This window comes from Aptenodytes forsteri, unplaced genomic scaffold, assembly GCF_000699145.1.
Source record: "Aptenodytes forsteri isolate BGI_AS27 unplaced genomic scaffold, ASM69914v1 Scaffold96, whole genome shotgun sequence".
In the NCBI taxonomy this organism is placed as follows: Eukaryota; Metazoa; Chordata; class Aves; order Sphenisciformes; family Spheniscidae; genus Aptenodytes; species Aptenodytes forsteri.
This window is the reverse complement of record NW_008795029.1, coordinates 5,038,404-5,061,001: the sequence shown is the minus strand read 5'-3', so window position 1 is coordinate 5,061,001 and position 22,598 is coordinate 5,038,404.

Here is a 22,598-nt window from a genome sequence, read left to right as displayed (position 1 = left end):
ACACATCTATTACAGAAAATCTTTGAAATCTAATAGATCTTAAGCTGCCCACAGGCTCTGAGTGCCCCCACAGCTCCCTGCCACCCCCCTCCTGCCTTTTGCTGAGTTAATCCGCAGCTCTGCCAGCTAAGGGGACTTACCAAGGGCTTTTCGATGGGAGAATGCAGTTAGGCGCTCTCACACACTGGAAGAGCTGCTACCCAGTAATGAAGCAGGAACTGAGAAGTCTCACTCTTTCAATAGCTATTCAGGTAGTGCTGCCAGCTTTCTCTAGCTCTCTGCATACACACACATGGGGCGGGGAGGAGAGAGGGGGAGAGAGAGAGGGAGAGACGCAATAAACTCTGACTATAATTAAGAGAGCTCCTTTCTACAAATTACAGCAGCAAGAGATCCCTTTAACAGCCTTTTTAGCATGATCTCTTCAAAAGGGAGTCCCTTACAAGAAACGCTGCATCCTTCCTACTCTCTTTCTCTCTTTTTTTTTCCCCCCAAAAGAAAAATTAAAGCCAGCTCTCTCGGATATTTAGTCATTGTTGTATCATAGGGAGGTTATTGTTGTTTGGAGTTCTGATTTTTGTTCTTTCTATGATGAAAGTTTTATTATGAAATTCAGCCTAGTTTGCAGCCAAAAAGAGACACGACTCTGCTCTTTATAAGGAGCAGCCTCTCAGGAAAGCCATTTAGATCAATAATTTCATGCATTTAATGACAGTACTTATGAAAGAAAGCATCTGTGCTAAGCGGGTAACTAACTGGGAAGGTAACAGTTTAGTAAATACATATCACTGCCTTTTTTTACCTACATACACCATTAAGGGAAAAAACCAATACCACGTGTAAATTAATAGGAGGATTTATAATGGAACTCCTGAACTTGGAAATATTTTACAGAGAGCAAATGTACGGTGCCCCATTGTGCAATGAGTGTCCAGTCTGTCAGTTAGTGATGACGGTTACTTGCTCCTAATACACATGAAGTAAAAACTGTCACAAAATTTTGGAATATTATTGCGCTGGGCAAAGGGATTTGAAGGATTTAAGAAAGTTAAATCTCCAAGACAGATCCTTTCTTTATTAAAGTATCCTCTTTCTCTGAAGCTTTAAAATTATTTATCCTTTCATTACTTCTGATGTCACCTTTGATAAAAATCAGACAAAATATATCCTCTCCCTAACTAAAAGAGGAAAGTGGTGTGGAAGATTTCCCTCCATCAGTCCATCTCTCTTTCTCACACATAATCACCCATACACCCACCTACACACATGCACAACGCGATAGCAAAAGTAACAACTGGGGGAAAAGTCATCATTTTCCTTTAGTTTACTAGCAGCCTTGTTCCCCAGATCACAATGGCTTTGTCCAGATCTTGATACAACCTCAGTAACCACAGGGTCATCTGTAAAGCAGATGAAAAAAGGGTGAAAAAATTAAGCAGGGCATATGAATGTGACTTTGCCCCCATGGGCAATGCAGGCAGCACCACAGAGCCAGCTCTGCAGAGCCCCAGTGTGGCAATGACTTTAAGGACTGTTGCTTGGTACCTCATTCAGAGGCATGAGGAAACCTTGTAATAAGGATGGGAATGGGGAGAACAGAAGAGAAAATAGTTAACAGAAGCCTACTAAAAAAGCAATCACAACTGAGAGTTGCCTTATTGACAGCTCTATCTAAAACACGTTAACGCTCTGCAATGCTCCATGGCACTCTTGTTCAGCCTGCTAACCTTTTTGCAGGGGATGTTTTCACATACAGCTGTCCAGTTGTTAATCTTCAAAGCATGTACTTAGTATTTAATTACTCTTCATCAAAGACAAATAATTCTGGAGTCTTGCCAAGTTTATTAGGAAGTCATAAAACATGAAGTGTTCAGGCAGAGGCTACTTCTGAGGCTTTGACTTGTCTCAGTAGCAGGAGAAGTCTTGAAAAGATGGAAATTTCTGGTCTTCATTGCTCAGAGTGGACAAGACAGCGGGTGGTGGATACAACCTTGTGTTTAAGCCACAGACCAGCCCTGCCTGGCACCTCTCATTCCTAAAGAAGCCCTAACTCAGATGGGCTCAGGAGGCACCTGGAGTCGTTGGAGGGCATGGAGAGTAGCAGTCATGACTTCCAAGTCTTTGTTTTTCCTGGAATAAAAAGGAGGGAGTATTAGTTGCCTACAGCCTGTACACTGCAGCATCTCACTGTTAGCATCATTTGCTGTGGAAGTTCACCCTTATGAAATATACGTTCAGTCTCTGTATTCATCCTCTGGAGAGGTCAGCCTTGAGACTGGCGAGCTGCGATGCTTGCAATGCCAGAGAGCTGCTCCCAAGGTCAGAGCTGCTCTGTCAGCACTATTGGGGCTTCCCATCAGTACCCCAAAGAGAGCCCCAGCTCTTCCCCATCACAAGCACCCTTGCTGCAGGACCACGAGGGTCTTAAATCCCCTTGTTACACTCCCATAGCTGGCATGTCTGTACTACCACAGCAGGATAGAGCATGGCTTGGGGAAGAGCTGCAGGTATCTGCCATAGGTAAAGCATCCCTGCCTTGCAAGCTGTACTAGCTGAAGTTGTTAGTTTTGAAAAGCTTTTTTCTATAAATTACAGGTAGGCAGTGGAAATCTGTTTACATCATGAGAGCAACCTGAATAGCTGACATTTGACATCTTTTTGCATTAAAAGCAAACTTTCCAGCCCTCTAGCTACTCCTCCATCTGGGCTTGCTAAAAGAAGGCTTCACAGAGAAGAGTGGAAACAAAGGGTTCAAAGAACACGTATTACCTTTAGAATGATAGGAGGGCTCTGTTCTTAGGGGATTATATTAATTCAGTCAGTTCCATGGGTTGTCACTTGTGTGGACATGCAACTTACACTTTAATAAAAAAGATTCCTTTTTGTAGTGCAGGTAAAGAGGCCGGGAGAGCTCTCCCATAAATTACTGCTCTACAACTTGGAAAGAACTAACAAATCATCTGTGACCTGTGAATCTAATTTTACTGTGCAAAGAACTTTTCCTCTAGGGCTCTTTTCCTGATACATGTATCTATTTGCCATTCTTCATTGACATAAACCAATTTTTGTGGTTTGCCTGTCAATAACTGTACTTAACTTCTAATGTGTAATAGTAAAGCCATTGACCTCCAGTAGAAGCAGGTTCTTAAAGAAATAGCTCTCATTTTCCCTGGGATATGCAACATTTTGCTTTAAATACGCCTCTGAATTGAAATCTGTATTTAATAGACTAGAGGATGGGGGTGATATAAGGTTTTTTGTATTTCTTGTGTGGATGCTCCTTTCCATCATTATCAACTAGGAGTTTTACATACTGTTATCTTGCTTACTGTCTGAAAATAATAAGACGTATCTAATATGGCACATGATACTTTGGCAGTCAGTGTGGAGTGGGTACTGACTGGTGCTAGCATGTCCTAATGATGTTTTTTCCTCCATCTCTTCAGCTTCCTCCAAACACTCTCCATGCATTGGAGAGATTGGAGATTGGCCAGAAAGGTTACACTAAGGTAAAAGGTATCAGCACACATTTTGTAATGATGTCAGAATTATTCCAGCGTCAGTATTACTAACACAGGAGAATTGGTATTACTTTTAGAATTAAAAGAAATCTGAATGGTCTAAGATATGGAAATACATAACTTGTGCATGCAAACAACCCCTGCCCTGTGAGTGGCACCACAGACATACTGTCCTAATGAAAGCATTTCATTTTTTGTGGTGATAGCTTAGATAAAATTGATTTCTGAAAACATAGCCATCCCCTTTCCCTCCTTTCTCAGAAAACTCTAATCATTTTACAGTGCAAAGGTAAAGACACAGCCTGTCTTTCAGACAGTAATTTTTATGTGTGTTAGACTTTGCCAAAATTAAGCATGTACATGTTAATGTCACAAGTGTAAGATTTTACCCCATTGACTAAAGGCAATTTATGGAATGGAGGTGGGGAATTTTTATGATAATGCTTATATTCTGTTCTTATTTACATCCAGGTAAACCTAATTTCAATGTAGTTGCTATTGATTTGCACCCATAACAACTCTGGTCCGCAACACAAAATTAATCAAGATAGTGTTGTCAAATCTAGGATAGTATGTAAAAAACCCACAAATGCTACCTGACACACCAAGCTTTTGTACCTATAAATATTGACTTGTGGCTTTTTTAAGTCCATATGCCATCAGCAGGAACTTCTGCAATGTCATTGCAGAACCCAAACCTCAGGGTCAAACTGTATCACTCTCAAGGTGTCCAGGCCACACTTTGTGCCACTGGCATTTTGAAGCCGTTATTCTGAACAGGCTGTTTCTCCGTAAGTGGAAGAAATTGGTGGCAAATTACAAGTTTTTGAATTGTGTATCAGCACTAATGCACTGCATATGTCAGCTGAAGAGAAACATAATTCACAATAATGTTTATTAACCAATTAGAATTATATAAAGTTTTGTAATCCAGGAGGAACTGGACAGGGAGAAAACTCTTTATAAAGCCTTTGTATTTGTTTTTTCTGGGTTTAAAAGAAAACACACACGTTAATCTTGACGTACTTCAATAAAACCTGAGCTATTGAGTTGAAAATACATTCTGTTGTGGGTTTTTCTGAGGTGTTCATGGTAAGGAAAATTCTGGGCAGATCCATTCAGAAGCTCTGGCTGACTCAGGGTCCCATTGTGGTGGGCTTCTAGCCTTACATTGCCTGACCTAGCAGATTGAAAGACAAAGTCTGACACTGGACAGGCACTCAGCACATGTCAAGCTGCCTGTTTCTGCTACAAAGACTCAAAGCTGAGTTATGGAATCCCAGCTGGTAGCTCACCAGTTACTGAAAGCAATCCCTAAACTGGGTGTCCACGTTCTTATTTGCATTTGGGGAGTTTTAATGGCCCTCACTCTCTATTGAAATCTGAGGAGGCAGAAGAGCAGTTTGCATGGTAATTGCTGTTGAGTGGACATATGAAAATACCTGAGAAATAGAAAAGGACATTAGGAAAGGAAGTACTAAACTAACACCAGGAGCACAGCTGTCCTGGGGAGGTGACAGCTAGCAAAAAGCCTCTGTGAAGCATGCAGAAACAGCAGCACAAACCAGTGAGGTGGGCGTAGAAGTGGTCGGCTGCTGAGTCCAGTGTTTTTCCAGCAAGTCCTTACCTCCCCACGCTTTGCTCTGGCAGGGAGCCACCACAGAGCATAGCTTGCTTTACCAGCCCATGCATTTTGAACGTATTGGCAAATTTCATTCCCGTCCATTAGAGCACTTGTGCTAGCACCTGTGTTAACTGATCTGGCAGTGGGTCTCTTTAGGTTCAACCTCTGTCCCCATCAAGCTGCTGTGGCAGTAAGTCCTAAGTGATCTAAGGGAGATTGTTCCCCTCTCCTGACTCCGGATGGCTGTGGTGGTGGCTAACAAGCATGTCTGGGTGTTGCTGCTGTGCTTGATGGAGAAGATGCATGTAAGCCTGACAGGAAAAGAAAGCTGCAAACATGGATTGTACTGTTTGCTTTGGAAGTGCTGAAATGTGTGGTTGTGTGCTGATGCCTTCCAGACCCGAGTGCCATAACTGTGGGGCAATCACTAAAATGTCTGGGATGTGCCTAATAGTGCATGGTTTCATGACACGACATGAGGTGAATTATCAGCTTGCCTCTGCCAAAAGGGGCAGCCTGGTCACCCCCTTCCACCTCCTCGTCTCCGCTGTGACTTTTGTGTCATATCTTGAGCCAGAGCTGGGTCTCATCTGATTGCACAATAAGAGGTTCAACACATTAAATGGCAGAAAATTCTCCCAGCATGTAAAGTGGATGATATGTCTCTGAGTTAGGGATCAGAATTGGTTTACTCCGAATACAGCAGAGTGTCAGAGCCAGCACCAGACTGGGTAAGGGAGGAGCAGAGGATGGGAAGGGGTGCGAGAATTCTCCTTTTCAGCAGTAAGGAAATGTTAGCACAGCGCAACTTATCATAAAATCATACATGAGCATACCTCTGAGGTAGTGTACTGCATTGCAACTCTCTGCAGTCACAAATGCCTTTAAGATTGTTTTTACATTAAACATTGCCCTATATAAAGTTTAATCAGCAAGGAACAATGTACTTCACCATCAGGAAATGGAGTACCACTACAACAAACCAGATTTGAAACATCCCAGGGCTGTTCCCTTAGATTATCGGAGGAAAGTGTTGGAATAAAAAATCAACAATCTTCTAAATATTATTTTTTCTGTTTCTTAGAGAAAGGTAAAAACAGGATTTCACTGTTTTTCCTTTTATGTGAAAGGCCACTGATTATCGCTGTTCTCGTCAAAGTTGATGGAGCTGACAACATGAAGGAGGGGAAAAGGGACAGTATTCCTCACTTCAGTCTGAGTCTGAGCCTAAGCTCACATGAAAACAAGACAAGCTCACATGAAAACAAGACAAAGGCATGGATTAAGCACAGAGCAGTGCCCACCATATCACCCAAGGTGAAGGTGAGCAAACCAACGAGAGCAGAGTATGTGTAATGCAGGGGACAGAAGGGTATTTGGCATGTTCATGCAGTGGTTGTGCTTGGAGGCAGAAGTTATCTACCACTTGGGTAATGCTGCAGCTTCTGTCCATGTGCTTGGCCCACCTTTGTGCAGAAAGTAGGGCATGGAGGAAGAGGAGTCTCACCCTGATGGGGTGTTGGGATGTAGCCTGGATTTGCACCTGTGCACAGGAACTCAGTTGTGCTCCCAGACACAGAAGTATGTACACAGCCAACGTGAATGTGATCCGTCTGAGAAAATGGTGGTTGAAAAAAGGAGACAACATAGACTAGATCAGGGTCGTACCAAACAACAACTATTCCTTTTAGGCAAAGTACAGATAAACTTCCTACAATTAACCCAACATCCCAGGCTGACTTTCCTGCAGGACACAAATCCAGGCTGGCGTCTGCTAATGTCCTATGACTATCTGCTTCCTTCTCAGGCATACCAAACTTTGCTAGGCCATAACTGATCTCCTGTGTTGCCTCTGCCCCATAACACCACAGCACACACTGCAAGGAGCTTAGGGAAAGGAATACCAGGAGGATGTGAGGGGTAGTTGAGGGAGTCAGTCTCTCTCAGTACCACTATGGGTTTATATTTCCGCTCAAAGTATTCACGTGTAGAGTTGTTGTTTTTGTCAGACATGAGTCCACAGAGGAATAAAAGACATAGAAAGATCAGATAATAAGAGCATTTGGAAAGCAATGATAAATCCCCAGCAACCTAACTGAATATGTTGTAAATTTTAAATATAATTTATGATTAAACCTTTCCTCCTTCTTCTCTATATAAGCCCACGGTACTGAAGAAGTAGTAATGCCCTCTGCTACTAGCCAGGCATAAGAAGAATATGGCTAAATCTCCTGGGTGCTCATCACCTCCAGAGGCACAGCAAGGCTTAATGTGAGGCATGCCAGAAAGCCAAATTTAAATTCCTGAGTGCAAACCTTCCGCGTAACGTTTTTCACAAACAGTAAGCCCACTGAGGAAAGACAGGGCAGGATTTTGCTTCAGGATAAGCAGTGGCACAGGGAAGGAGAAGAAGCCTGCCAGCAGCAGTAGGTGCAGTCTGGATACATCTATGCTGTCTTTTGTGCCGCACAAGAGTGCTCTGGCAAAGACAGCTATCTCCTGTGGTGGAGTGCACATTCTGCTGCAGCGGGCATGACAGGGAAGGTTGGTGTCCATAGGCATCTCCCTTGAGGATATCAGCCTAAAGGGGCATGAAATGTGATGATCAGGGTAATCCAACTACATGCAATTTATGAATTCTGGCTGACATGCAGAAGTTGTTGCTTTGAAAAGGCTGCTGCGGGGGTTGGACTTCTCTGTTTGCTGAGTGACTGGGGACAATAGAGGACTAACCTTCATAATGTGGGCCAGACAAACCAGAGGGCTGACTGAAGCCTGGGAAGACTAGCTGGCTTTAAACATCTTTACCAGCAAATTCATTGTTCTGCCCTACAGGCTCTGTGTGTGCGCGTGTGCATGTGTTATTGACTCCAGATTTTAAACACCCCTGAAGATATACCCAATGGACTGAGAGTGCCCATGAGTTGAAGATAACATTGAACTTGCAGATGGCAATGGGAAAGGGCTGTGCTGGCCTAGGGCAGGGAACTTTTGTGCTCCAGAATTTCATTTCCCTGAAGAAGTAACCAAAAACCAGCCTGTGCCCAGGAAGTGTGCTAAAAAACATAGAAAATGAAAAGCAGTGCACAAGAAATGGGAAACCTGAGAAACTACAAGCTAGGCAGGTTGGGATCCAGTGCAGTAGCATGGAGAGTATCCATGTAGGAGTTGGGGAGTTAGCCTCTTAAACCTGTGTTATTTCCCTTATAGGCATCAGCCAAAACGGGGCTGGATGCTGATGGAGAAATTTTGGATGGCATGCAGAACAAGCAACATGCATGTTGCTCTAATGTCAGCAGTGGCTAACATGTGTGGGGGTCTTGCTGAAAAGAAAGGTGGAGAAGTGGCTGACCTGGCCCAAGGGGAGGCATCTTTCAAAGGACAACCATGGCAAGACATCTCTAAACTGCATGTATGGTTCTGCCATCACTGATCTAACTTTTCATGTACACCCTACTAGTTAAAGAGTAGCCTGCTATTAACAGTGACTATGAGGTTTTCCTGTGATTCATCCTTATACCTTGGAGGTGGAGAGATGTCGTTGGGACCAACTGTTCCCGCTTTGTAACACAGTTCTCAGTGGGTCAAAACACTAACTCCATGAGATCAAGTAGTATTTATCAAATGGTACAACAGGTTACTTTCTAATCACCACTGTTTAAAGAGATCAAAATCCAGTGCTATAAAATTATTTTATCTTGCATCTAGTAATTCTTACTGTATTTACAGAAGTAATTTTCTCAACACAGAACACTTCTTGACTGTATTTCTCCCAGTATTTATTGCCCAATGGAGTAATTGAAGGTGCTTCAAAAGAAAGTAGATAAAGAGATCTTGAAGAAAGGAAGTACAAAAAAGTAAGAGCTAACAGCTATTAATTATTTCCTCTTTATGCATGTAACACACCAGTTTTAGATGCACTTACTTGTAAAGTTATTATACAGTTGTTATGGAAGCGTCAAGCTGTTCACCAAGACAATGCAAAGCATTTTAAGCAGTACTAAGTGTAAAACCAAATTAATTAATGTGTTTTTCATGGGGTTTCTTTGTTTGTTTGCTTGTATTTTACTCCCAGGAGAAAACAAAAATGAAAATGAGAGGCCTGTTCCTGCCAACTTTTGCTCAGCTAAACCATCCCATCGATTTCAACAGAACGGTGGAAATGTCTAAGAATTATTCACGTGAGTAAAGCTTAGGAATGCCAGCTACCATGACTGATTATAATGCTTCCTTCAGTGCGGTGTTGATTATATAAAGAAAATGCTTTGATTTTAAGACATAAAAAATCAGTTTCAGTTTTATTATTATGTGTCTTGTACCTAAAGCAGACTGGGCCAGATTCTCTGTTACCTTGCATGCTATATAAGCATTAACACTCTGTGTAGCAATTTGTACCCAGCTTGAATATGATGTCAATGGCCAAGTGAGAAAGATGACCAAGAATGTGGCTCTGGCTATTACATCATGATGATAAAAAATAACGGGTAGCTTCACTTTTAGGGATTGCCATTCTTTTTTACTTTTTTTGTAACCACCTTCAACAGCTCTACTGAAGTCTCACAATGAAAATACCTTTCCTTTTTGAGAAACTGTTACTAATTCAAGTCACTGAGACTGCTTGTCTGGCTATTGCTCCACAAAGAGAGCCAGCACACAATTGTTAATAATTATCATCATGTTTACAGTACTGACAGATTGCAAATTAATTAGACAACATAAAGATGGGAGAACAAAAAGGCAGTGGCTAAAGGATGATGTCTAGTGTGGCTTTTGTGAATTTTTATTGGGTATTTATTAGTTCCACTTAGTGGTCGCCTGTACAATGTTTTCTGAAAGAGGATTTGGGCCACTCCTGGGGAGGACACTGCGTGTTAGAAGGGTGAAGCAGGAGGAGGAAGATAGGTCATTCACATGTAAGGGAGATCCCAGATCATGCAGCAGAGCACCTCACATGGTCGAAGAAGCCTGTGTTTAGGCACCTGAATCTCACCTTCAGTGTTTTAGACTCAAGAGAAGCACGTCTGGTAAGGCCAATACCTTCTTATAAAGAAATAAAATCTCAGACTAACGACCGTGACAATTAAAGTGAGGAACAAACCACTGAAACTTCCCATCCTCAGCCTTATATCATCTAAGCATACAAGGTGGTATGTCTCTGTTCAGAGGTAGGATGAGTCCAGATGATCTATGAAAACACTGCATGATATGCAGTTGTTCACAAGCGGTGATAGCTCACTCAGCAACCACCATCCTTCAGCAAAACACCACGTGCAAGGAAAGGATCCGTCTCCTTCATTAACATGATGGTGTCATGTATGTACCTGTGTTTTATCCTACAGTTAAACCCTTTAATTAAACTGTGCTATGAAAAGCTTTCTTCATAGTATGTGTTACATTCCCATAGAAACATTCACATTGATCTTGGATTTTGCCTTTAGCACACTTAACTTCTGGGTCTGTAGTAATCTGACACACTTTCTTTAACCATGAGAAAAATCTGTCTTTTTTGACTACAGCAGCATTGATTGATTCCATGCTTACAGATGGATTTTTTTTATGGGCTCTTATTCACTGATGCTTCAGAAACATATTGGTGGGTTGTATTCCCACAGCTGAAATAAACTGGTGGCACAGGAGAAAACTGCCACATTTGCTGAAACACCACAGACAAATTGCTATTCCTTTAGCTAACCTTTTTTTTTTATTATTTTCCAAGAAATGTGCTAAATTTCTGAAGAGACCAATTTCAAGGAAACTGAACACTCTGCCTTTATAAAGAAAAATGAGATAATATGGGGGTGGGGAGAGAGTAGAAATAGTTCTGGTTATTCTGAAAGTTTCTATCCTTTCCCAGTAAAATGTTATTTAAAAAGTATCCAAAGTTCAGTGCTGTTGGGTTTTTCTAAAAGACCTGCAGACTTCACTCATTATTCAGGTAAGTGGTCCAGAGAGGTCAGCAGACCCGTTGCAATGAGTGATGACATTTAGCAAACTCTTGCAGGATGAAAAATTAAAAGGCCAGTTCTGTAAGTTGCCTCCCGCTGGCAGGTGCCCCCGTGTCTGGTGTGTCTTTCAGAATGGGCACAGGATTCCATTCAGATGCTGACATTTTGGATAAATAGGTAATTTTTTAAATGCCATAGCATACTGGCTGTGCTTTGAGGTATGTTCATGTGAATGAGGAAAAGAATGGTAAGGCTGAGTGTATACATAAGCCAATGAAAGACAGTAGCTGTCTAACTTGAGCCTTGTTCATTTGGGGAAAAGGTCCTTACACTTTTGCTCTTTTCAGTTAAATTGCTTTGCCATTATCTGTATCTCTAATTTTCTTGCAAGCTTCCCCTGGGAACAGAGAAAGGAATGGACATACTAAAGGAATCAGACAGCTGTGAGTACAGAATCTATTGTGCAGTTAGAGTCAAATTATTACGGGTCTGATCCTGGGGCATGCCCAGAATCCACAACCCTTACTAAAGTCAGAATCAGGAGCCCTCTGCATCTCACAGATACAGGCTATGGCAAAATAAGGACTCATCCAGGCTGTTGCTAACATCGACAGCATTTTTAGACCTAAATCCACAAGAGATTTAACCTTCTTAAACCCAAGATTCCCAAAGCACTTTGCCAGCTGTGTATTCCGACAGATATCTATATTAATTCATATGCTTACACGTCCACTACTGCACACACAACTGTCGCTGAACTGTTTGGCGCTTTCTACAATATCCTGACTTTGGAACAAAGCTTTTCCTCAATACAGCGTCATCAGGCAAATAATAGCTGTTTTCACAAATGTGGGCTCCACACAACAGGGATGAGATTTGGTATAAGTAAGCTGGAATGCAGTTGCTAGTGAAGAAGCTGCAAAACTTGTAATTAAATTGTTAACTAGCCTTAATTCGAGCAGCATTCAGATCTGGTTCAAGTCCACTTCTGCAGGTGGTGAAGGGTCTGCTCACCTTTTTAAAGTTCATGATGCCCTCATTGGAACAGCAATACTGATTACAACACAAAAAAATTCTGAGACTTGAGGATTACCTGGGTTTGGTTACACTGTTGGTGAGTTGTGGAGGGTAAGAGTAATACCAGTGCAATAATAAGATGACTGTGATATTAACGTAATTGGTTATTCCAGATATAGGTAAATCGTTTTCTTCTGCATAACTCTAGTCCTCAATTTAAAATTAACGGACCAGTGTATTATGATGCCAAATTCACCAGGAGGTGTCAGACACCCAGCATGGTAAGTGAATGATTACACAGCGTGAGGGAAACAAGGGCAGATACCAGTAATAGCAAAAAGTTGTTTCCCGGGATGGTAAGGAAACCAAACAAACACTGTGAGGGTAAAAGCTCTAGTCCTGGTTGTACATACATGTATGACAGGCCTTACTTTTCATTTTCAGAGTTACCAACATGCAAACTGCTCTAACAGCGTGTAGGAGGGTTTATGTTTTAGTCAGCCCTGTAAAAATGCTGACAGAGGCTGGAGGTGTGACTGACGTTAAGGGGGCTGTATGTGTAAGGTGTCAGGGCACGTCTTATCAGCAGATGGGCAACTAAACAGTGTTGAGTCTTGAGGGCAATGCTGTCTTCAAGTACTAACAAGGAATTTGTCTTAGCCTGAATTAACGAGGAGTAGTGAATTGTGGTATGTGATCATTGTGGATCTCATCTGAAGCTGAAGGGGGCCTTTCCTCCCAGTTGGAATCTCTCTTGCCTATTTCCAAACCAAGATACCAGTCCTGGAGATTTTCTTGTTTCTTCCTCTTTCTTCCTCCCATCAGTGACTGTAATGTGAGGTGGTGGTTGTAAATAATTACTCCTCCTCCTTCACTTCCTTGTGGGCCATCTGCTTTTTACCCTTTTGTCTGGATTGTAGTTGGCAGCAGAAGTAAACTAATACCTAATAATTTTTGCAAGATAAAATCAGCAAAATTAAGATTAGCTATGTAATTAACACAGTATCACAGGAGCTTAAACCTGAAAAAGTCCATTTGTTGTTTGCTTCTTTTATTATTGCTCCCCATCACACCTCTCACACTCTTTTTCTACGATTCCTTTCCCATCTATAAGTTCAATTTTTTTCTCTCTCCTTTCTCATGTTTTGCTGTTCTCTTCCCCTTCTCTGTTGCTGCACTGCCTTTGCCCAAGTTCCCATACCCTAAACCCTCTTCTGGCTTCATTTCCAGATGTCTCCCTCCCTCTCCCTCCCACTTTTTCCAATCTCCTTTTTCTCTCACCCCCTTAAATTCTCTTTTCACAGCCTTTGTCTGGCTGTGGCTGCCACGGTATGAGGGGGAACTGGTGCTCCACCTATTGCACTTCAGGCCCTCACACACTCAAGCATGGACTCTCCAGGGTCACCACGCTTTTCTCTGCTGGGAACAGAGACGCATCCCACCAGCACAGCACATCAATATTTACTGATCGAAAAGTACTCTGTGGGAGCGGCAGCCTGGGAGCCGTTCTTCAAGTGGTTGGCTACTAATGAATGATGATCACTTTTAGTTCTAGAGTGAAAGATGTTTTGACAGATACATTTTCATTTGCCACCCTGTTTCTCATAGTGCCGACTTCACAGAGTCATTGTGATGACTGGTGTAATAAACCAATAATTGGGCTATTTAAACTTGAAGATCGATCTCCTGCCATCATCGTTAAAGAAAAAAATAACATTTTAAGTTCTTTTCTGATTGATTTTTTTCTAAACATGTCAATTTGCATCACTAGGTTTTAAGACAGCATTGATTTGAGCAAGCAAACAGATGCAGAAATATTAGTGAAGACATAATTAGCATGCTTTTCCCCCTTTTTCAAGATTCACTTAAGATACCTCAGTGACAGTAGGTTTTTTCAGTTGATAACCAAACATTGCCTTAGGGAGTATGCACTCTTATGACATTTATCCCGTCCTACTTAAACAGAGATGGGTGTTTTTAATGCAATTCATTTCATAGCAGACACACTGTTATTGCTGAATACAGACTTATATCCAAAGTAGGACATTTCCTGGTCGGATCTGCAAAGCTGTGACAACAATTTCCCTGAATCACTTAATTAGCTGCTATCTGTGAAACATTTATAAATGCAATTGCCTTCTAACAACATATTCTCTTTTTCCACCCCTACCCCCAACTTAATTTTGTGTATCAGTTTGCTTGTAGATACAAAGATTGAGGTCTTGCTATCACTTGAAATTAAACAGATCGCTTTATCCCTGACTGTTGTAATTATTCCACAGTAATCCCTTTGCCCCACAGACGACCTCCACCTTGTTTCCCAGGCTGGAGTTGTAATTTGGTTTCTTTGCCAACTGAGATCCTCATTCATCTCATCAGGTTACTCTAAGAACTGTCTGCAGAGGGATTGTTGTATTGCTTTTGACTGCAGGCTGAACTGAAACAGCAATTGTCTGTAGTATTCACCTAGGACATTATTAAGGATGAAAATCAGAGTTCATCTAAATGGGAAGACAAGCTACCCTAAAATTCCCACTCTTCACAGCAAAATACCGTGTCATTCACAATGAGCAGAGTGGTTATGGAATGACAGTTAAATTTATCAGGAGTACAATTAATTGTGGATAATAGACTTGCTGGAAAATGGATTTCAATTTGTTAAAAGTTTGCCATTGACACAGAGTTTATGTACACACATACATCTTAAGTGAAAGCTCAGAAAAACCTTCTCCTTTCCCAGGTAAGCACCCATCTGGTAAAAAGAAGAAATATTTAAGTGTATGGCCCTTTCCATAAATGAGGATGCTGTGAGCACATAAAGGTTTGCCATTGGCTATGTAAAGACTCTGCCTTTATTTTTAGTAATCTACCTTGAGTTACTGCTTTTCCCTTTTTATTATTTCTGTAATGTTTTCATTTCTTCCCCAGCTACCTCAGTTTGCAGTATCATTTCCACAATATCTATTATTTATTTAGATTTGCTAATACAGTACAATATTTCAGCTGTCAATAAACCTGATGTCTAGACTTGCTCCCACTTCCTTTGGTTTGAATGACAAATAAGTTGCACCTTCTGAATATATTTCTTAATGCTAAATAGTAACTAGCTCACTAGCTTTACAGACCTAACACGGAGGAAGAACTAAGTTTTGTTGAAGGAGCAACCTCTTTCTATCAGTTGTACAAAGGTTGTCATGTATGTATTTTCTCAGATCCTCAATTCAGGCATTTTTTGTTACAGAGTAATAGAGGTATATGAATTACTCCTTAAATGTAAATTTTGAAAGTCTCAAACTTCACTGGGAAGCACCTACATTTCCATTTCCTCTTGTCCTTCAGACCAATGACCTTTAACAGTTCTCCAGTGAAGAGCCCAATGAAGTCAAGACTAAAGCTCCCACAAACTTCCGTAGCATCAAGTCTCAGCTGAAGCTGTAAATGAATTGATCAAAGAAAAATATGGAAAGATCAGCTCAACTTTCACGGAAGCAATTTTTGTAGGTCAAACCTTTCCCTTATAGTCAACCATTGTTGCAGAAGACCTCAACCTTTACAGCAACCGAAGCAATCATACTGTTCAAGTTACTGCAAGTAGTCTCTGTCTTCTGTATAAGCTTCTGTTTTTTCATTTTAATTCTGAAAACATAAGTAGCATCAAAGCTTCTCACTGGCAACATATCTTCTGCCAATCATCGTCTACCATATTCTGGCTACCCATTTCAAATGAAGTCCACAAGTACCCTGGAGAAAGCAAGACAAAGTACCGAACTAGTGTTCTTGCTTCAACTACATTTCAAAATGGCCCAATATGACTCTTGGAAAAATTGTTACAGGACAGTCTGCAAATGCATCGCATTGCTCCTTTTAGGTTTTAAAAGTAGTTGACTTCTCAAGGGTGTAGTAAAAGTGTCCTCTGTTGACTGGGGACCTAAAGGATCTCATCTAATCAAGAGGTCATGAAAACCTCCAAACTGACCAAGCCAGAGAATCCACTCTCCAATGGCTCTTAATTTATTGTACAATACAGGAAGCCTAGACAACAAGACAGGCCTATTACGAATGACACAGTTGTGAATGTTTAACGGTTCTCCTGGGAACCTTACTTAAGCTTCTCTAGACATTAACTCTGTATTCCAGGATTATTTTCTTGCTGTGGAAATACCAGAGAACTTCAATGCAAAACTTATCTGCTGACACACTAAAAGACCAGAAAATTATTGCACTGTACCATAGCTCATCCTAATTAAATTGACTCAGATTTTTAAAGTTCTCTTGACAGATTGTGCCAGCTCTTGTTCCTTGTCATCAGTTAAGTTTAGCTACTCAATAAGTGTATCTTCCTGCATAAGAAATAACACAAACAGTTTGTTAACTTTTCTTGAAATGGCCATTTTCTCTCTCAAAATTTCCATTTAAGGTGGAAGGCTAAATTATATCTACATATTTCAGGCTGTGTTTCCTGCAGCAAGCCTTTGCAATTACATTTTTACTCCTCTGGAATCTCTTTTTAGAAATGAATGCTTTTAGGCTTAGATCACAAGGAATTTGGCAAAAAAAGATCTGGTTATGAACTTGAACATACGTGTGAAATTATGACTATATACATACATATACAGAGAGCGAAAGAGAGACAATTTAGGATTCAAAGACAATTCTGTATATGTATATATATATATTGCATGTATGTATGCCTGTTATATGTAAAGAGAGAGATGGGATTCAGATGACTAGAAGTTGAAATAGTCAATATGACATTTGAATATTTGGTATTTTAGCAGAAGTGTCTCTTCTCATTTGCTTTACATGTTATGTAAGTCAATGTTTCAAAGAAAAAAATATGCAAAAAAAAAATGAGACAGCTTAGAAAGTAGTGCCGGACAGTGGATAAAGTTTAAAGACATACACTTTCTTGTTGCAACTGCATTGTTGTACATGAAAACAGAAAAATTTGCCAATAACATCTTGTTGTGAACATATGGTGATGTAAGCAGAGTTTCTTGGAGGTTTACAATGCCACCTTTGAGAATTTGCATGAATTAAATAAATTAGATGTTATACAGAAATGCTAGGAATGTTTTCCCAGAAGAAAGTACATTACAGCTGAAATGTCTCAGTCTTTTGTTTTCAGCAATAATATAGAACATTAAGTAAGATGTGTTTCTTCCCATAAAGCTTCACTCACATATGTTCAGTTAAATACTGGGCAACCTCTTTGGTTAACACTTGTGGGTTCTTACCACAATCATTTACTATTCAAATAACATTATTATCAACATTAGTAAAAACATGATCTCTCTTTTTTCCACATAATTTTATTCTTAAATGTATTCATTATGATTTTGGCATCAGTTTGAAACAGGCCAGAGACACTGTTGGTGGCATAATCACCTAAAAGAGATGATCATGCCCTGTAAATGCAGAGGGATTCTGTGTATTGTGAAAGTCACAGGTATCAAATCAAAGAAGTTGCAGCAGCAGTCATAAAAAGGTTGTATGCGTGTTCTGCAAATTGGGTGACAAGAATATGCCCATCCTATCACCCACTATGTAGCCAATCCAGTTTGGTCACTCAGGAACTGTGATTTGAGTTGCAGGGAGATGAGGGTATTGACATTAGTTATTTCTTTGAGGCACAACTTTAGTTCATATATTTCTCCAAGACAGTTATTTTTTTCAGTAACCTTTTTCCCCAAAGGTTTTAATTGCAGCAAAAATGACTTTTCATCCCATTTTCTCATAGCTCTTATGACTGAAGGAAATATGACAGACTAGCTTCCCTGTCAGGATTTGTCTTGATGCTTTCCATATACCCTTTTTGTCCAAAAGATTTTTGAAGTTGCCTTAAAATCCAATAAAATTAACCCTTACTTACTGATTTGAGCTTAAAAGACCAATGCTTAAAAGAATGTCTGAATACTTGCTGTTCTTATGGGACCTAATTAAGAAAATGTAAATTCCATTCTTCAAGCCCTAATCTCAAAATGATGATAAATAAAATCATTGCTGCCAATCCCAGACTGTTGGGCTGTGAAATAGGAGCTGTGTTTTGGGTACTGTTATGTATGTGTATGCATTTGTGTACACACAACTATACTTATTGTTAAATTTGGAATCTTCATGTTCACAAATAATCTTTCTACGTTGAGCTGAGAAAGAGCAGTCATTCTTGTGGGACTAATTTTGGGTTAAATATTAAAAATATATTCTGTTGCATTTCTTTCTGCCATCTCATTCCCACCATATATTTAAAAATCATTTTAGAAGTCATTGCAGGAATAAAGCATAAAACAAACTGTAGATTAATTGCTGAGACAGAAGAGGCCTTTTTCTACCCTCCATTGTCCCAGGCAGACAGCCATCCTCTTTTCCTTCCAGCCTAAACTACCTAGGTGCACACTCAAGAGGCATTGCAGAAAAGTGCTGCTCTCTGACACCGTCTGCTCTGAGCCTCTCCTTACTGCAACTGTCAATACGTGAACACATTAAAGACTTCTCTCCTTTTGATATGTGAGCATTGCCCTGGGATACGTTGGTCACATCATTTTCTCTCAGTAGATAATGATTTCCTTGTCCTGAGTTGGGATTTGTGGGGAGGGGAAAGGCTTGTCCTATTGCCTTTAAAACCCAGTTTTCTGGGACTTGTGATGTATCTTTTATCAAAAGGGAAATATGACAAGCCTATTGAATATCATCTAAAATCCCTCTCCTGTCTTTCAAGGACCTCCAACCCACACAGCCTCTCCATGTGAAATTTATCTGCTGTTCTGAAGCCCGTTTTCAGCACTCTTTTGACACTTATTTTTCTGCAATCTTCGTATTCCAACATGAAATAATGCCTTATCATTGGCAGGAGACTGTAAAAGTGAGCACACAAGTGTTATGATCTTCCAGAGAGCCAAAACCTTATGGCAATTCAAGACATGAAATCAAGGTAGTACTGGAGACAACAAGAAGGCAGGAGTTCACAGCAGAAGTCCCTCTGTGGAAGTGACTCTTCCACAACAGCATGAACCAATTCACTTCCACCAAGGGATTTGGGTGACAATTTGGTGCTGTGACAAGATGTGGCCACATCCTGTAACCCTAGGCATACCTCAGTGTGAGAGACGTGCTTGAGTACTTTTCTATAGCTACCCACAAAAAATTGGCATGACCAGCTGTCCGGCATTGCGGGAGCTGTATGCCTCTGTGAAGTATTTCTCCTTGTCAGGTTATGAACTCTTTAAACTGACATTTAAATTGCATTCAGGAACAATTTCTCCTAACTCTAGTCTAGGCAGGGTTTTGAAGAGGTATCTATTGGGCAGGCCTGCAGTGACCTTCTACAAAAGTCAAACCCATTCTGTTCGGTACAACTTTTGACAGAAAACAGAGAGAAACAGAGCCCAAGCCTGTGAAGGAGGAGCTGTTGGCTGAAATGCAGCCAAGAGGTTTCAGCGAACATCCTGTAAAATGCAGTACCCCAGAGCCAGCACACTATTTGCCTCTGCCTAGGGTTAGCTTGGCTTCCCCCAAATAGGCACTGGGGTGCAAATGGTAATAAATGTCCTCAGGAACCTAAAAGGGTACTTCAGGGATGAGAAAAGGAGAACTGGCACGTTGCATTCCCTAGTTACTGCTACCTGCAAGTATTTTTCCTCTCATCTCTCAGTTTTATTAGTCAACTAATTCATTGGAAGGAAAGTTGGATGACTGTGAGGTCTAGTCAGCAGCCTCATTGTTTGTTATAACTCAGACTATGGAAGGACAAAAAAATGACAGGAACTATTGACCTTCTTGTTGCTCGAACAGTTTCTTTTCTTCAGCCTGCATGTTTTGCAGCCGTGGAGGGGAGAAGCAGTAAAATCTGTGTTTCTGATCTCACTGTAGCAGTACAGTAACCGTACCTCATATATTTGCCTGCCAAGAAAATATGTTGCTGTTCTTCATGGAAGGACTGAAGATTTATTTGTCTTGTCTTTGTGCTGTGCACATGAATTCCAGCTCATGGCTTCAATAGCTACATCAGTTAGGACCCTTTGAAACGGTCAGCTGGAGGCAGCAGATATTCCCAAGTTCAATCAGAAAGGAGCCAATCACAGGCATTTTGGGTCTCCAAAGTCAGCGTGACTTCCTCGGTCTATGCTGTGCCGCTAAACCAATTCATTTATGAATTGGACATAGCTGATCCTGCCCAGCTCCACACCAGCTATGCTTTTAGTCCATCGAGGAATTAGGTGTCTCACATGAAACTGCAAGCTGGCTTGTAGACAGACACCATCTATGGTGTGCTGTAAGTGCTGCCATCTAATTCTGATCAAACTGTGCCATTTGAAAGGAGAACAGAAACAATTCAGTGAGCAAAAATCAAGTTCTTCACAGCAGACTACATCGTCTGCCTTCCCATTTTTATGCCGATGATTTGATAATAGGGCTTTTTGTTCTAAAACACTTTCTCATGCAAAAATGTACAATCAATCATTTTTGTTCACATTGCACACTGACATTTATTGGTACCTTTAATATGCAGTTTCCATGAATAGTGTTATAGCCAGACGAAAGGAATAGCTGACTTGAACTTCTAGGTCACTAATTCTTCACAGATTAACGCTGTCAGCACTGATGGATGAAGGGGGAGATCTATCAGAATGGATGTGAGGGGTTTCACTCCTGCTTTGTAAATCATGCAGGAAATCCCAGTGTAAACTAAGCCTCTGCCTGTCACAAAAGTTAAAACATCACAAGCAGAGCAGTAACCCCCCAGTTAAATTGGCTTTTTGTTGCTGTTGATCAAATTTCTTATAATCCTTCCCACTTGTTTTGTCTAGTGCTGCATTAGTGATGAAAGGCCTTGGGATTTATTAAAAGAATGTAAAAGCAGAACAGAACAAAATAAAACAGCCCAGAAACTCATGAGCAGGGAAAAGTATGTAATGCCTTTCTGTGTGATCTCGTCGGTGATCACAATTCCCATGGAAGTCATGTGGGTGCAGAGTTGTGCAACACTCTCCAGGAGTGACCCTGGTTTTTCCACTGGACACCGACAGACTGAGCAGTGGTATAAAGCACTTCAGAATTTCTTTTCTGGGGAAAAACAAACAAACAAACGAACTATGCCCATTAATTTGCAAACAACGTGTCCGAGTTTCCCATTCTGTATTTAAAAAAAAAAAAAAATCCCTCTCCTTCCTCACTAACGTAAAAAGAAAGGTTTTATTTCATGTCTTTAGTATAGGGACAAAAACCTTACAACATCAAGTGGAGCAGTGGTGGTTTGTGGAATGGGAGTACGTCTTTTTTTTTTTTTAATTAAGTGATCCCTCTTAACTCCCATGGCGGCAGACTTGCCTTCTTACAGGATTTTCTCCTCAGTACAGGATTTTCCCCTCAGTTGCAGACCTGCCTCCTTACAGGATTTTCCCCTCAGTATTCCTTCAGGGTGGGCCCCTTACACTGGGCAGAGACACACAGCTCCAGCCTTTAAATTAAAGCTGACATGTATTTTTTGAGACTATCTTCTATAGCTATATGTTTTTTACCTGCTACAGGAGGTAGTTTCACCTTCTGAGAAGTTTTCTTGTTCTCATCCTTGAGGCAGTAATGCATTTGCGTACACTGAAACAGCTGGGTCAGGCTGAATTCCAGTAACAATTTGTCAGTAAAAAAATGTATAGATGTATTTAAAAATATCCATGAGTTCTCTTCATCCATTAGAGGAAATCACAGGGACTCTGGCTTCTCATTCAGTAGATCCTAAACACTGCCAGACGCATCCCAATTTTGCTTTAAAGAAACTATCAACTGCTGATTGTTAGCATTTATGCCTTCTAGTTTCAGTAATTCATAGTGAGATTGATAAAAGAAGGCAAAGAAGAGGTGACAGAAAGATCTTGGTTATTTAAGCCAACCAGGGAAGCCTTGGAGGAGAGAAAATTTCCTTCTGCGAATAAGATCTGAGTAAATAAGGGAACACAGACCACAGAATAAGCTTCCCCTTGGGAGGAAGAAAAGTTCTTTAAGCACAATAACTGGCTCTGAATAAATTTAGACTGGAAATCATAAGTCCCCTATCTCTAGGGCAGTGATGTTCTAGAATAAGCTTCCAGCTGGAGCTCAAGGAGTAAGTGAGCCAAGTAATTCCTAGGACAGCACTAGATGATTACTTTATGAAGGCATTATCTATTGCATGGCCAGTGGTGATCCAGGGACTGGCATTAAAGACGGTCCTTCCAGTCCCACGTTCTTAGGAGCAGTGCCCTAAGACAAGACCTGTCTCTACCCAGAATGGCATTTCTCATTTGGTACTTTTAGGACAGAACAGTCGGTACCAAAGTATACCTGTTAAGTCTAAAACACTCTCAGGGTAAAATAAGACAGGAAGTGGGCTGCACTTTCTCTTACTAATGTTAATTTTGTGCCAGAGAGATAGGACTGATTTTGATGGAACCCCTCCTTGTCTGAAGATGTATGATTGAAAAAATATATAGTAAAGGTTATTAGAGCTTTACTATT